General features: G+C 35.7%; 1 protein-coding gene and 1 pseudogene across 11 annotated transcripts in view; one reads left to right on the top strand and one right to left on the bottom strand.

Annotated features, from left to right (window-relative positions):
• Positions 1 to 17,998, bottom strand: part of CTNNA3 (catenin alpha 3) — a 1,849,311-nt gene that overhangs the window by 1,815,793 nt on the left and 15,520 nt on the right. Inside the window, exon 1 of one of the 11 annotated variants that reach the window (XM_077125141.1) lies at positions 2,386 to 2,499. The exons of the other annotated variants lie outside the window; for them this stretch is intronic. The gene's annotated coding sequence lies outside the window, so the exon portion shown is untranslated. Of the gene's footprint in view, positions 1 to 2,385; positions 2,500 to 17,998 lie in introns of those variants that run through there. 11 annotated transcript variants of the gene reach the window in all.
• LOC143654668 (U6 spliceosomal RNA) lies at positions 9,096 to 9,194 on the top strand (annotated as a pseudogene).

The raw sequence follows: 17,998 nt of genomic DNA, 5'->3' as shown, positions 1-17,998 counted from the left end.
CTATATAGTTCTCAGAACACATCAAATTATAAACTTAAAAAGGTTGAATTTATTGTATATAAATTATTCTTCAATAAATCTGACTTTACAAAAGGTATTTAGGGGTGCCTCAGATCCCCTAGAAGTCTTCTCTATTTACCTCTTACACTAGTGACAAAATGTTTCTAGTGTTATTTCATTTAGTATATAATTACAAATTTCTACTGATATCCATTGGGCTCTACAAGCACTTTAAGTAGATCTCTCCCTAGGTTCTCTGAACTAATGTTTTCAAAAGATAATTTACTTTTCTTAAGGGTCCTTGTCTCCTCTAGCACAACACTAAGTTTACTTGGTACCTAAGCTTTAATTAACTTACTATTTTGCCTCTCAAGTTTCATATATGAGCGTCCAGTGTATCCTCATGTCATCCCAATCATCTAAGTTGCATTATCTATTTGATTTATAATTTTTTTTCTGGCAAAAACTCTATGTCAAGCCATATATATGTTTACAGAGCAAAACTACAAAAGCAAAAGCTTTGAGTACTTTGTTTTTGTACTGCCTTTTAAAAATAGTCATTTCTCATTTATATTACTTTTAAGAACAAAATAAAAAGAGCCAAATGATTGTCTCCAACTCATGTTGATATCTGAAGATATCTCTGAAGATCCCTAGCAAACTTTTAACTGTTACACTTGTCCTTTTTCCATAATATCGTGTGAAGGCAGCAACTATCTAAGTTTCTCAGTTTAGTAAGCTGAATAACACTGAGCACACAGTAGGAGTTTTGTAGGTGTTTGTAGATCAAAGTACATCATACAATCCTGTCTCTCTTTAAATTCCCTCCTCCTACCCAAAAATGTTTTTTCCCAATTACGTTAATCCAGTGACTTTCGGCCTAAAAGAAGCTAAAATTGAAGTCAAATTTATCGCTAAATAGAAAAAGTGAAGGAAAGGCAAGTAGCTCACCTCATTCATAAAAATCTCTTAGAAAAATACCAGAACTAGGTCCATAGCTTCCTACACAATTGCTAAATATGTTGTATTTTAAATATTGGCCTGATTATGTTCTTTCTAATAAGATATTTGACCTTACTTAGCTTCTGTTGTTTGCCCTTCCCCCACAAAAAAAAATACCTCTTAAATCTTTCTTCTTAAGTAGCAGACCAAATTTAATTTTTTCCTGCCCCTAGAAAACTGGGAGCCCTATTTATTCCACCTAAGTCAGTGTGTGGGTTAACAGGGCACAATTCTCCACTTTTTTTCCCCACCAAAACATAAGTGACATTTAAAGCATACTAAAAATTCACAGTCCAATATATTCTCCTCACTCTGGATTTGCATTGAAATTTCCCTTAAGATTTCTCTAGCCCTGTATTTTCTCTCCCATTTTCTCTCTCCATAACACACTAGTATCACGAAATTAAACTCAAGAACTACCATATATTTTTCCTTATTCTGGGGTCCGTTTTATGTATTTGCTTTATTTTCTTTCTTCCTTCACTTACCTTTTAATTTATCCCACCTCAAATTTCTCATCACCTTCTAAGTCACCTTAAATCCTTTCTAGAGCAAAGCAAGTAATTAATAATCATCCCATGTATCTGCAAAAGCAATTTCTCCCCATTTACCCTCAATGAAGCCATAAAACTTTAACTCTTTTTTACCTCTTAAATATATATTCTCTACCATATTGAAAGTACCGGTTTCAAAATCCACGAGTTCATTCTTTTTTTGCTTTTATCAATCCTCTGTTCAAAAATATTTAGGGATGTATACAAAAGTATAAGAGAAGCAAATATGCAAATGTAAGCTTACAGGTCTATAATAGAAATTAAATTGTTTGCACAAATAAGCAAAATACTTGATGCACAACTTTTATGTCTAAAGAATATAGAGTTAACAGTGCCTCGTAAACAGTTATTCAAATAGTAATAGTTCAGTTACACTATAGGAATTTTTAAATATGCTGATGTGAGACTACCATAGTTTGTCCTTTGGTACTTGAGAATTTGTTTTAGTGCTATTTTTAAAACCACTAATAGATATTCCAAATAGCAGTATTGAAACACGGCTCCACTGAGTCTACCTAACTTGTTATGAAAGTAAAAATATGTAAGAGATACATTTTTATATAAATCTGAACTGCCTGCAAATGCACTTTTCCAAGTAGATTTTTTAAATTGGAGTTTTCATAAAGCAACATAGAGTTTAGTCTATTAAAAGGAAAATTAGTTATAAAAATAATAAAGGCACAACCAAATAGTTTCTATTCATCCTATTTTATAGAATAATGTCCTTTTAATTTCTCCCAAAGTTATCCAACCAAGCAACCGATACCATAATTGTTAGGATTCACCTTATAGCAAAGTTCGATTTTAAAAAGTTTGATACTTCACTCACCTACTGCAGGACAGAGTATTGCCCATACACAGATACTAAACCAACTGTCTAAGCAATTTTTTTCTTGTGTTTAGAAATTCAGTGCCACTATTATGGCTCACAATTTGGCTTATGATGAATCTGTAAGCAAACAGCCTGACAAGCACCCTAGTGTATTTCAGGATGACTGACAGGACACAGTGGCTCAAGCAGGAAGGGGGATGGGTGCTCTTAAAGCAAAATGCCAGAGAAGGGCGACTTCAAGCAGCAGAACAAGACTTGAGATTATATTCTTCAAATTTGCAATGAAACTCATTTTGACACATAGTCAATTATAAACTTTTTAACATAACCTTCATGTGGCTTATTTGCCAGAACACTGCAAATTCCAGCGTGGTTTTGAGAATGTGCAAGAGTTGAAAGAAAAAATGTAAAATAGGCATGCTATATAATACCTCCCTGAACCTATCAAGTTTCTAAAGTATTTAAGAATATGCAATTATTTTTTACAGAAATTGTATCAGGGTACCTAGAGAAAAGTAATACTATCTCACCTCCAAACATATGGCAATCACTCTTCCAACAATAATTTAAGAATAACTAATAAAATTAATTCAAGCATCTTGATTCATCAGAATTGTTATTGGGGATGGGGGCAGGAAAGACATGCGTTTTGTTCCCTGCTGTGTTTCTTATGTTTAAAGAAAAGACTAAAAGATTAGGAAATTCCAATTATAGGTATGAAAATATTAGTTTTACTTCAGGCTGGGAAATATTTCTTTAAGTGATACACGGACTTCATTTGTCATATTTTTAATTGTTCCTATATTATTCCACAATACTTTACACTGTTCAATCCTTTAATAATTAATATAACTATTAGCCCTATTTTAAAAATAAAAATGAAGCCACTCATTTTAAATGAAATCCCTCATTTAGCCAGCAGAGGGTACCATTCAACTCTGAAATCCTTCAGTATTGTATCCAATGAACAATTTTTATATTCGAATCAGCAACTGGGACACATCATCTCCAGTTTCCTTAGTAAATATATTTAGAGATATCCCATTTTATTTTGCCTGTTTAAATTTAACTTATAAAGCCCAAATTAGTGCTTACTACTTCTCATCTGTGGCACCTCTACCATTATATCTATTTCTATCTGCTCAGTGATGCATCCTTATTGTACTGATAGAAAAGCACTAGAAAGCTAAGAACTAACAGAACTGGGTTCAGCTATCAGAATGACTTTGCACAATGCTAAATTTTTCTGGGTCAACAAACAAACAAATAAAAACAAAAACAAAAACGCTACATAGAAAAGCCCACTAGAAAATTCAAAACAAACCCCAAAGCAAACAGAATTAAATATAAAGGAAATAATTTCTTTTCAAAATCATATATTTCAAAATTACATATGGTATTTATTAACTGTTTAGTATTTTATAATTACTCCGTTTAATATTTTCTGATTGCCTGTTATATATTAAGAGCTACAGGCTAGTAGGGTCCCATTATCACAGAATTATTTTATTTCTCATGGGCATGTAATGTTATGACTAACAAACTCCTCCTACAATCTACCAGGTTCTTTGTTTTATAATCCAACACCTGTTTCACTTTGGAAAATATGAACATCAGTATACCTAATGTACTCTAACAATAAAGACTTTACTATCTATTTAGCTAAAATCATTTACCATAATAAATGTATCTTAACTGAAGATGAAAATTTTCTATGCTCTTCAGAAGCTATTATATCCTAAACATCAAATTTACTAAACTTATGAAAGTAAAAATGAAAAATGAAACACATCTAAAGGAACAAAGAGATCGCTCTTTTCATGCTCTCAGAGATGCCACTAATGACACATCCTATATGCAAAACTATTAGATTTTCCCAAAAATAAAAAAATAATCATTTTTCCTCTTTCTCTATTGTCATTTAAAATAGGAAATTATAGCTTCTTTTCCTTTATTAAAAAAAATCTATTTCCAAGAATGAAAACAAGTTTGGGATCTTCACTGAAAGGAATAGCTATCTATAAAATAATTTCTCATACCTGAATGTGATAGTTTCTTTCCTCATATAATAATTAATGCTAGATGTATAAAACTCATATTTTACATATAGAAATAAAGTATAATATCTCATCAACTGTTACTGATCTTTCATGAAATTTTATATTTTTCTTTCATTTTTCTAAACATACATATGTGTGTCTGTGTGTGTGTGTGTGTGTATATATATATATTCTCTGTAGTATAAGATAGATGTTTAGAATTTTTTCTCAAATTAACCAGCAGGATAAGCATCTAACCAGAAGAAAAATGAGAAGTCGTTTTCATCAGTATTTTTGCTTATCCCTTTTGCCGATCATCCATGGATTTTGAAATTTTTGTTGGTGTCGTCTTCATCTAATCACTTAATTCCTAACTCTGTGTTTGATAACTGACACAGGCTCTCTTGAGCTGTGTCTCACTCAGCAATTTTTTTATTTCTCCAGATGCCTTTGAGAGCCTACATTTCAAGCCCTTGTCAGTCTCAATTCTACTTGTAGCTAAAACAAATATTTTTTTAAAAATTTGAAGTGGCAATTGGATGACCGATAGATATATATACTACTTCCTTAAAATAATCTTTTTTACTTTTAGCAAAAATGCCACTATATGTTTATGCTGTATTTGAATTTTCTATATACTTAATATTTTTACTTTATCTTCAAAACAATTTATTACCTCCCAAAACTATTGCAAAGGGCTTGTATCAGGTAGTGTTCACACAAGTGAGCAAGTCTAGAGCAAGTTCTATTCTTAGCAGTGTTAGATATGTTAAGTTTGAGATACAAGTAGTAACCGCAAATGGATTGTGTTCTATGGACAGCTGGAAATGCAGAACACTGGAGCTCAGGAGAAAAATCAAGACAAGAGTTGTAGATATGGTCACTCTGTGTCTGTTTTACCCTAAACCACCGGATAAGATAAACTTTCCCTAAGCTGAGATTCAAGGGAGAGAAGGCAGCCGACTATAGATAAACATTGCCAAACAAGTACCCATGAGGGGTAGGAGCTGAAAAAAAAATGTCATGAAAAGAATAAGCAGAAAAGCAACACAAACAGAAAAAGGATTCAAGCTCTGCTTTAACCTGCTTGGCTTCATCCGCATTCACCCACATTCCTCAAGTTGTCAAATAAGGTCTGGGAAACTGCTGGAAGAGAAATTACTTACAAAATTGCATACAGAGTCTAATGGACTGTTGATAACATTGGTAAATAATTCATTAATCCATTATCATTATTTTGTGGAAATTTCTCTTTGAGGAATTCTGCTTTTCCAAACCAAAATGCCATTTAACTTCAGAGGGCTCCTGTGAGAGATCAAATTCATCTGATTGAAAAATGTACCAAGTCATTAACATTCATACATCTTTATTTAGCTTATTGAATCCATTTCACCAAAGGAAGTCTTCTACCCCACAGTGACATTGATTTATAATTAGGGAACAAGGAAAAATAATCTTAAAAATGAAAAGCTCAAGAGCTGCTTCCAAAGTTGTACCAAATATTTAATAAAAGAAAATGAAAGACACATGATCACATATTAGTAAACTGTTTGTGTCATTTAGAAGGATGGATATGGCTAAAGGATAGAACACTGAGCTAAAAGCAAAGAATTGCAAACAAAAAATAGAAACTTCTATGTCTTGTTCTCACATAAGGCTTATGGAATTGTGCCAACCTTCTTCATTCCAGAGCACAGAGCCTCTCGGTCACTGAGGCTATATTAGAAAGAGAGGGAGGAAATCGTTTCTCCCACACTCTGCATCCAAAGATAATAACAGAAAAATAGAGAGGGATAGATTTCACTACCAAGTAGCCATGCTTGTTTTACTCGTGTGGCCATTTACTCTCTAGAAATCAAGTCCACTGGTTTTTCACATTCAAGCAAAAGAAGTACATGCATAAAAACAAAATTGATTAAACATATAACGTCCCTAAATTGTCCAAAAATTTAACTACTATATTCACTAAGATTAAAAGACATCATTCTTATCAAGCCTTCAACTGTATTCAAAAAAACAAAATCAAAATCATCACAGACTAAGAGAAAATATTTACACTCAGACCTAAATGTAATTAATCCCATTTCTTCAACTCTAAATGAAAACCCTGCCCAATGAATACCTCCCATTCCACTTTTGTTCTATTGGGTCAGGGTTCACAGCACTAGGTTAACAAAGCCATGCTCCTCAGTTCAAAGCATCTTGGTGGAAATGGTCTGTGTAAAGGCTCTTTTATTTTATTCGTTGGTGATATTCAACATGCCCCAATCTCAGTTCCATTTCCCTCCCCCTTTCCTACAGCATCCACTCTGTAGGATTAATACAGGCCTTTCCAACTGGCCCTCTATAACTTTCTTTACATTAATATCCATCTATAAACAATATAATTTTATTTGTATATGGATGTTTAAATTTGCAGAAGCAATACTGTACTTCCCATATCTTTCTACTTCTCTTTTTTTTGTACATTATGTTTTTGAGATCTACCCATGTTGTACTATATAGTTGTGGCAAAACCTGTAGGCTGGCTCACTCAACACATATTCATAGCTTTGTCCTTCCTTTGCCGTTCTCTATTACTGAATTGGACACTTGATTTCCCAGCTTTCTTTGCAACTCAGAATGGCATGTGGCAGAATTCTGATCAATGAGATATCAGCAAATGTCTGCTGAGGGAGTTTCTGGTAAAGAGCTTGTTTTTTCTATAAAAAGGGAGTCAGATATGGTTGCCAAAAACTTTGGCCCTTCAATTTTTTATCTGTGGCATGATGCCTGGAAATAAGTAGTCTTACTGCAAAGCTGAAGAGGAAGGATAGCAGAGCAGAATTATAGAAAGATCTTAGGTTTTTTATGTCATCAGCTCTGAACTTCTTATTTCCAGTCTTCATGTTATTTGAGAAAAATAAGACCCCAACTAATATACTTACTTTGTTCCTTTATATTCTACTGCATGGTATTCTTTCAGCTGCATTTATAACATCTTTTCTACCTGTACCTCTATTCAAGGACATTTAGGTAGTATCCAACTCTCTGCCATGGGGAAACAATTCTGTATTAATCGTTCTCATAAGTACCTTTTCGAGCATCTACATAAGAGTGCCTCTAGTATATATATATACAGAAGGAGAATTTGTGGGGTCAAAATGTAAATGAGTATGCAATTTCAATAAATATTACCAAACTGGTTTCCAAAATAATACCACCAGCAGAGCACGTGGGTTCACAAGTCCTCATATCCTCACTGGCACAAGATGCTACATGACGTTTCAACATCAGCCAACTGAGAGGTACAAAGTGATCTCCGTTGTTTTAATTTGTATTTCTGATTGTCACTGTATTTGGTGATCTCTTTTTATGTCAATAGCCAGCCATTAAGTATCCTTTCTGAGAATTGCTTACTTGTTTCCTTTACCCATTTTTCATGTGGGTTGCCTGTCTTTTTCTTACAGTCTTCCAAAAATTTCCTATATATTCTAGATATAACCCTTTGTCAGTAATATTCCTTGCATATATACTCTCCTTGCTTGATATGTCTCTCTCTTACTAAAATACCCTCCCTTAAACATTCCACCACTGTATATGAAAGTTCTGTTTTCTTTGTATCCTCACAAATACTAGACTATTGTCAAACATTAAGTTTTACCCGTCCAGTGCGTATGATGTTTTAATTTGCATTCATCTGGTAAATAGTGAAACAAACTAAGCATCTTTTCATATTCCAGTTTTCTCTTCTGTGAATTATCTTTCATATACATCTTTCCATTGACACATTTCCCGATTAGATTGTTTCTCTTTTTCTTATTAATTTTTTAGGAGTTCTTTATAAATCATATACTAACTCCTTTTTGTTAAATGATCCATCAATCAGCTACTGCCATGATAATGCTACATAAACAGCACCCCAAAAATCAGAGGCGTACTCCTGTATTATGGGGCAGCTAGAAGGAAAAATCTGAAAGGGTGGTATGGTAGCCCATGACAAACTCTGGGATCTGTCCTATAACTCTTTGTTGAAGACTGCTCTGAAAATTATTGCTTTTTTCCTTTCTTCGCTTTGTATGTATGTTATAATATACTATTTTAAAAGTTTTAAAAAAAATCAATAGCATAAAACAACCTTCATTCTCTCTTGCTTATCTGCAGGAGGGCTGGGGATTGGCTAATCCAGGTTGGGCATGGCTAGATTTATTCCAAGCTATAATTTTGAGATTCAGATCTGCTCCATATGTTTCTCATCCTCCTTGGACAAGGAGATTATCTGGAGCATGTTCTTCTCAAGGCAATGGCAGGAATAAAAGGAGAGGGACAAAGAGACATACAATGCTCCAAACTGGCACTCTGCCACATCTGCCCACATTCCAGTGGGCAAAGCAAGTTACATGGCCAAGTTTAACATTAACAGGACAGGGAAATAAACTCTGCCTTTATGGGATGAGCTGCATAGTCACATGGCAAAAAGCATGGACACAGAAAGGGAAAAGAATGGGCACAATAATGCAGTCCACCACATAGGCAAGCATAAATGTGTCCTCTCGATTGGTAGATTTTATTTAATTTCTCTTGTGTCTTTTTTTCTCAAAGAAAGTTTTGATATTAATGTAATTAAATATTTCAGTCTTATTTTATGGCTTATGTTGTCAGGATCTAATTTAAGAAATTATCTCTTGTGCTCACTTTGGCATACACTAAAATTGGAATGAAACCGAGAAGATTAGCATGGCCCCTGCACAAGGTTACACACGAATTCATGACGCATTCCATATTGAAATAAAAATTATTTCCTACCATAAAATAATATAATCCCCTATGTTTTCTCCCTGTGAAGAGTACAATCATGGGGCTTAACAACCAATAATATTTAAAATTACCATATGCATAAATGCAAGGTTATATAATATACACTAAATGACCCAAAGCACCAGTTAAGCAAGTAATCAAAGTTGAAAAGAATTTTCCAGAGATACCACTTATTACAGATGCATTCTTTGACCTGGGTCTTTAAAAAATATTACCAGATAGAGGCTGAAAAAAAAAGATGCAGAAATCAGAAAAGAAGTACAAAATTTGATATCCTTTCAAAAAAAGATCTTTATTGAACAAAGCAGTATATTCAAAACTGCCAAGCATAAAACCAAAGGAAAATATATACAGTCTCCTCAGGCAGGACTTTATAAAGCAATATGTGTTATGATGTCCTGTTTACAAAATATATGTGTTTATGTGATAATTAATCATCTATCCATTTTCGGGTACAAACAAGTTCACACCTACCAACATTTCAAATTAAAAACCAGTTCCTAATTGTCAAACTGGCAGGGAGTCCAGTGTCTCTCTTGTTCTCAAATTGTTCAAGATCTTTCGGGGCCTCTCAGCCATTTGCCTCAGAGAAAAAAATCTGAGAATTTGAGTAGAATATATGAGTGGGCCCTGTTGAAACTTGCTGGTGTTTTGCTGCTGGCACACAAATATTGATGAAAACTGATGCCCTACAGCACTCTGGCCTGTTCTTTTTACCAGCTATGCTCTGGATCCCGAGAGGCCATGGTGATTCTTAAAGAGAAAAGCAGGCTGTTCCCTCAGAGGAATGCCGGGGGCACCTGTGTCTAAGCTCTAAAGTTCACCAATCAGTGGCTGACCAGAAGGGCCTGCCCACTCCAGCCACGTGCCTCAGAAACAGGCTCCCCCATAAGCAACACAAGCCACTAGTGACGGTCCCAGTTTAAGCCTCTTTTGAGTCTCTTCCTCACCAGTAAATCTTAATCAGTTCCAGCGCAATGCCTGATAAACTTTCTAATAACAAATAGACTTTAAAAGGAAGGAGCAGAGGTCTCCATTCTTTTCCTCTCAGAAGGCTCCTGGACTCTCTGCAAATTTCCTTCAGTCCTCCCAGCATTGACCAGCCCTGCAGCTAAAGGAAGACTGTCAAATCATGAAAATGATCCTGCTACACCATTACTTGAGATACAAAAGGATAAGAATTTCATCAGTGATTCGAAAACACTAAGGAGAGATTTCTCTTAGCTTATGTTTGCAAGATGAAAATACAGAAAGCCCAGTTAAATTTGAATTCCAAATAAACTACAAATAATTGTATCCTGGGTGTCCTGTTTTGTTTTGTGTCTTTGTTAGAGAAGTTGTAGGTTTACAGAACAATCATGCATTTAAAAAAGAATCCCATATACCACCCTATTATTAACACCTTGCATTGCTGTGGAACATCTGTTACAATTGATAGCAGCCTATTTTTATAATTGCACTATTTACTTTTAACTATTAATTGTCTGTGGGTTGACTAAGGGTTCACTGTTTGGGTAGTGCCGTTCTATGGATTTATTTTTTAATATTTATTGTTACCATATATACAATCTTAAAATTCCCCCTCTTCATCACATTCAGGAATACATTTCAATGCTGATAATTACATTCACACTGCTGTGCGACCATCACCAGCATCCATGACCAAAACACTTCCATTGTTCCAAATAGGAATCCCGTACATTTTTGCTGGCTATATCTGGCCATTCTATTTTACGTACTTCATGAATGGGGTAAATTGGGGAAAGGCAGGAGTTAGAACTCATTTAGGCTTAAATCTGAAGTAGCTACAGAACCAGACGCACATGTTTGTGTACCTCACTTCCCGTCAGAAATTGGGGGCTGGCACGAGCTACCAAAAGGCCAGCTTGTAGCCCTAACTGCATAGGAGCTACTTTTTAGGTGCTGGGAGATGTTTCCCCTATTCACTTTCCAGGAATACATTCCTATCTACACTCATTTGGAAGATGTTAGCGCCAGGAAATGTAACACAGGAATGAAAGGAAACAAGCTAAAAATGACATATTGTGCCCTGAAATAAAAGAGACCAAAATTAGGAGCACAAGAAAAACACTACCAGAGGGTGCTCTGGAGATTAGGATTTTATGTACACGTTTAGAAAAATGAATCCAGAGTACTTCAAATCACCTAGGATTAAATTTACCTCCAAGTAGAAGATAAAACAATAGGAATAGGAAAGAGTTGCTCCCACTAGATTTTTACCTCTGGGAGCCCAGAAATTTAGCAGGACACTTGGCATCCATGTTACGATTTTAGTGAGTGACTCTAGAACACAAAAGTTGACAGTGATGGAGCTCAGAGGGAATACATATATCTCACTAATGATAGACGCAAGGACCGAATAAATCTCATCTTTCAAAAGTAAATATAACTAATTTTGTTATTTTTTATTTATTTTTCTGGGTCGATGCAAGTGTTCTGAGAGGTGATTGTGGTGATGAATATACAACTATGTGACAATGATATTGTGAGTTATTGATTATTTACCAAGAATGGAGTGATCATAGGGTAAGAATGTTCGTGTTTGTATGTTGCCATGTTTAAAAATTTTTTTTATTTAAAAAAAAGTAAATAGGAAAAAATCCAAGTTCAAAGTCTATAGAACATGAAAGAAAGAAGACAACATCTTAAAATGCAAAGGGGAATTATACCAAGACAAATGGAAACATTGCAATACATCTGTTGTGTTTTTAGTTAAAATCCCAAAAACATAAATTCAAGGAAAGAAGAGAAGGAAAGGCAAAATATATGAAAAGAAAATTGACTGAAGTGAGAGGTCAAGATGAAAAAAGACCTGGCAAAGATTAGAAAAGAATTTGGCAAAACCAAAAAGACAATAAAATAATCAAAACCTGAATTGGAGGAATCATTCCTCTTTTTATCTTTCACCTCTCTACCAGTAACTTCAACTTCAGAGAGCAAAAGAAGCAAAAAGTGTAACTGCTTCCCTGCACTTAATTCTTACTAACAAAGAGAAATAAGTTGGTGAAATGGAAGTGACAGGAACCTTGAAGAAAATTGAACATATCACCCTAGAGTTCATTACAGCCAAGAAAGAAAACACAAGACAGAGGAAGACAAGTATTTTAGATTGCTTAGCAGTAAAGACAAAATATAAGATAACCCAGAGGGTGGGCCACGGTGGCTCAGCAGGTAAGAATTCTTGCCTGCCATGCCTGAGGACCCGGGTTCGATTCCTGGTGCCTACCCATGTTAAAAAAAAAGATAACCCAGAACAACAGACTCTCAAAAAAAAAAAAAGATACTACAAATACAAATGAAGAAAAAATGGGAGAGAACATAGACAAATAACTCAATATGAGGTGCAAGGATCTTTCTAAAGAGCTGTCATTTTTAAACGACATACCAAAAAAAGGAAGAGGATAAGGTAAAGATGAACATATCCACGTAGTATTGGCCTGTTTGAAGAGTGAATTAAACCTATAATGAGCAAAAGGCTTGTGAAAAACATTTGAAGGTTGTGAGACCTTCTAGGTTGTGTAAGTGTCTCTATCTGTATTCTATGACAGCAGGATTTCTCATGCTTGCTATGACTGACACTTTGGGCCAGATATTTCATTGTTACGGGTGTCTGTCCTTACCTTGCAGGAAGTTTAGCAGCATCCCTGGCCTCTACCAAATAGATACCAGTAGCAATGCCCCATCCCACCCCACCAAGTTGTGACAACCAAAAATGTCTCCAGACATTTCCAAATGTGCTAAAGGGAGCAAAAGTACCTTCTGTTGAGAACCACTATATTAACAGTACTAAACAATTGCCTTACATTATCATAGAATTCTTGTTAGCATTTTTAATAATTTTGGAAATGGGAGTAGTAACAGAAAATTGGAACTGAAGAATGTTGTCCCATATATAATAAAGGTGAGTTCTGAAAATCAATTAAAACCAGTGAATTCGATGCTGATCCCCAGCAAATTTTAAAACACATATGAAAATATTAATTAGAAAAGAGAGCAGTGATCTCATGATACTCAGTACAGGTTGAGTAAGAGCCACTCAGCTCTAAAGTAATTTAATTTATTCTTTTTTTTCTTTTTTTTTTTTTAATGTAATTTCTAGGCCAGTAATAGATCCTGGAAAAACCACAGAGGATAAATTGGTTATATTAAAACATGTTACCTTTTAAAAATCTTTTTTTTAACTTTTTTATTGTATAATATAACACATATACAAAGCAAAGAAATAAAAAAGCAATAGTTTTAAAAACATTCTTCAACAAGTAGTTACAGGACAGATCCCAGAGTTTGTCATGGGCTACCATATGATCCTCTCAGATTTTTCCTTCTAGCTGCTCCAGAATATAGGAAGCTAGAAGAGTTATTTTTTTTTACCAGCACAATAGACTTTTTTCCTTCCTTTTTTGTGAAAAATAACATGTATACAAAAAAGCAACAAATTTCAAATCACAACACCACAATTAGTTGTAGAACGTATTTCAGAGTTTGACATGGGTTAGAATCCCACAATTTTAGGTTTTTACTTCTAGCTGCTCTAAAATACTGGAGACTAAAAGAGATATCAATGTAATGATTCAGCAATCATTAAATTAACAAATATTCATTTGTTAAATCCTATCTTCTCTGTATAACTCCACCATCACCTTTGATCTTTTCATCCCTCTTTTTAGGGGTGTTTGGGCTATGGCTATTCTAACTTTTTCATGTTTGAAGGGTCTGTCACTAATATGGGGTAGAGAGATGGAACTATCTGATGTTTTGGAGAGGCTGGGCCCTCTAGGTTTCAGGACTTATCTGGACCAGGGACCCATCTGGAGGTTGTAGGTTTCTGGAAAATTACTCTCGTGCCCGGAACCCTTGTGGAATCTTATATATTGCCCTAAGTGTTCTTTTGGGTTGGCTGAAATGGTCCTGATTGGGGGTTGGCAGGTTATGATAGGTAGAAAGGTCTACCTGAAGCTTGGGTAAGAGCAACCTCCAGAGTAGCCTCTTGACTCTATTAGAACTCTCTCTGCCACTGATACTTTATTAGTTACACTTCTTTTCCCCCTTTTGGTGAGGATAGAATTGTTGATCCGATGGTGCCAGGTTTGGATTCATCCCTGGGAGTCCTCTCCCATGTCACCAGGGAGACTTTCATCCCTGGATGTGACATATCCAAACCTTAACCCCCATTCCTGTGGGTGTAAACCCATTTGTAAATAGGACTTTTGAAAATGCTACTACTTGTCAAGGTGTGGACTCATTTGTGTATACAATTTTTGAAGATCCTGTTTGGATTAGGCTAAATTGAATCAGATGGGCCTTAACCCAGGTGGCTGAACTCCTTAAAACAAGAGAAAATTTAGACAGAGATACAGGTGACTGAGCAGGAGAAGGAGAAGCCACATGATGGAGGCAGAGATACAAGCTTCCATCCCAAGGATTACTGTTGGCTCAGAATGCTACAAACTCTGAGAGAAAACATGGTCTGCAGAGATGGAACTTTTATTTGGGTGTCTAGCCTCTAGAACTGTGAGACAATAAATTCCTATTGCTTAAACCAGCTCATGCGGTATTTGTCATAGCAGCCATGGGAAATGTAGACTTCCATAAAATTTTATAGGCACATATTCTTGGACTAGTCACTTCTAGGAATTTGAACATATACATAAATGCATGTCAAGGACTACAGTATTGTTTGCGGTGACAAAAAGCTAAATAAGCATTAGTAAGAGGCTAATTAGATTGTGATATATTCTTACATTGATGTGACTTGAACTGTGACAACTGGGTCAGAAAAAACCTTGTAAAATATACAGAATGTAATCAAATGCCATTTCCCTAACAGTAGCAGAGATAAAAAATATATATATTTAACAACCAGCATGGCTCAGGCACCAACCAATCAGTGCTTATCCTGGAGCTGGCTTTTGGAAACCCCTGCCATGCCAGGTGTTCACCTTCTAGTTGCTGGATCTAGGGGACATTTGTGGGACCCCAGACAGAGACCAAATGAGAGAAGGCCACTAGGGGTGGAGAGCGGAAGGGCAGGGCAAGGAGTAGGGAACAAGCATTTCGTGACTTAACAATTACTGTGAACTTCATAGGGAATATAAATTCTCACCAACAGATTAAAAAATACTAAGATAATTCAGAATAGCATGGAACATTAATTCAACCAACTAGCAGCTATAATGAAGCATAAATATATATATGTACAGAGATGAAATAAAACATTAACAATTTTTCAAATTATAATTTTTACAAGGGACAGTCTTTACAAAGGGACAGGGAACTGAAGGATTGGGCTTTGGGTGGGGAGAGAGATTTATTTTCATTGTATACCTTTTGTGGCAGATATTATTGGTTCACTACATAACAATCCTTCCAGCCCAGCTCTAACCTGCCTTTCTGTATCATAGATGCTGAGAACTAAAAATTAAATAATATTTAAAAAAAAAAAAAACTACTTTTCCCAGACCTCCATGTAAGGAAGTGACCTAGTCGCAAGAATCAAAAATGACTTGGGTGGGGACCAAGAATCAGAAATGACTTGGGTGGTGTGAGACGTGCCAGGCTGCCATTCCCCCATAGAATCTTTGAGCAACCAGCAAAAACTGGCAGAGCCATTATCCTCAAAACTCTGGAAAACAGTTAAAGGGTTGTAGTAACTGGACTAGTACCAAATCAAGAAAACACAACTTAAAAACCATAGAACTTTGTAGTGCTCTTACTAACCCCTCCCTAATCCCCCTTCTGGAGCAGTGAGGAGCCAACCTGAACTCCCATTGTGTGTACATACCCCACTCCAGAGGGAACAGAGTAAGCCTGTGTGCATATTGAGGTGTCCACATGCCTGTGGCAATCTGCTGGGTGGCAACATGAAAGACTGAATGGGTAGGGCTATACTCTGGAGGAGAGCACCACCAACACAGAGCCAATTTGCAAAGACTGTGAAAGATATTGTGGTAGTTAAATTCAGGTATCAACTTGTCTAGGTGAAGGTGCCTAGTTCTATTGCTGTGGACATGAGCCAATGGCATGTGAACCTTATCTGTTGCTGATTACATCTGCAGTCGACTAGGAGGCGTGCCTGCTGCAATGAATGATGTTTGATTTAATTGGCTGGTGCTTAAATGAGAGCTCAACGTAGCACAGCCCAAGCAGCTCAGCATACCTCATCTCAGCACTCGCAGCTCAGCCCAGGCCTTTGGAGATGCAGAAAGGAATCATTCTTGATTTAATCAAGAATGGTTGTTAAACTGGATTAGATAGAGGTGTGTCTCCACCCATTTGGGTGGGTCTTAATTAGTTTCTGAAATCCTATAAAAAGAGAAAACATTTTGAAGAAAAGAAGAGATTCAGAGAGAGCAGAGAATACTGCAGCACCACAAAGCAGAATCCACCAGCCAGCACTTTGGAGATGAAGAAGGAAAATGCCTCCCAGGATGCTTCATGAAACAGGAAGCCAGGAGAGAAAGCTAGCAGATGATGCCATGTTCACCATGTGCCCTTCCAGCCAAGAAAGAAACTGAGACTGTGTTCGCCATGTGCCTTCTCACTTGAGAGAGAAACCCTGAACTTCATTGGCCTTCTTGAACCAAGGTATCTTTCCCTGGATGCCTCTGATTGGACATTTCTATTGACTTGTTTTAATTGTGACATTTTCTCGGCCTTAGAACTGTAAACTAGCAACTTACTAAATTCCCCTTTTTGAAAGCCATTTTGTTTCTGGTACGTTGCATTCCGGCAGCTAACAAACTAGAACACCCAGAGAAATACTAGTCAAACTCTCAAATGTCAAGGACATGGATAGAGTTCTGAAACCTCCAAGAGAAAAGCAACATAGTATGTACAAGGAAGTCACAAATAAAATGAAATTCTGATTTCTCATCAGAAACCATAGAGGCAAGAAAGCAATGGTAGAAAATATTCAAGTACTGAAGTCATTGCCAACCAATAATTTTTTATCAGGTGAAACTGTCTTTCAAGAATGGGGGAAAGATTAAGACACTATTAGATAAGCAAAAGCTAAGGGAGTTCATCCCCAATAGACCTACCTTAAAAGATAAGCTACAGGGAGTTCTTTAGACTAAAGGAAAGGACACAAAGGGGGATCAAAGCAGCATAAAGAAATAAAGATATCCAGGAAAGGTAACCATATGGATAATTATAAATGCCACTACTATTATAGTGTATTTTTTGGAATGCAATTCTACTTTTTACATCTTACAGTTTCTAAAGTTCAAATGCATAACTATGGTTTCGGACTTACAAGGTATAAAGATATCATCTTCTACAAGTAAGACAAAAAGTTGGCCAATTGATTTTTTTTTTTTTAGTATTTTTATTGAGAAATATCGACACATACAGTCCAACCACATTATAAAATCAGTGGCTCACAATATCACATAGTTCTGTATTCTTCACCATGATCTTATTTAGAACATTTGCATCACTCCAGAATAATAAATAGAAAGAACTCTTACATCCCATACCCCTTACCCCTCCTTTTCATTGACCACCAGTATCTCAATCTACCCAATTTTTGTCCTTTATCTCCCTCTATTATTTATTTATTTTTATCCTTTTTTTTTTTTCTCATCTGTCCATACCCTGGATAAAAGGAGCATCAGACACAGGGTTTTGACAATCACACAGCCACATTGTAAAAGCTATACAGTTATACAGTCATCTTTAAGAATCAAGGCTACTGGAACATAGTTCAACAGTTTCAGATACTTTCCTCTAGCCATGCCACTACATCAGAAATT

This window comes from Tamandua tetradactyla, chromosome 13 (genome assembly GCF_023851605.1).
Source record: "Tamandua tetradactyla isolate mTamTet1 chromosome 13, mTamTet1.pri, whole genome shotgun sequence".
Lineage (NCBI taxonomy): Eukaryota > Metazoa > Chordata > Mammalia > Pilosa > Myrmecophagidae > Tamandua > Tamandua tetradactyla.
Note: the sequence above shows the minus strand (reverse complement) of the source record. Positions and strands in the feature narration are given on the sequence as shown.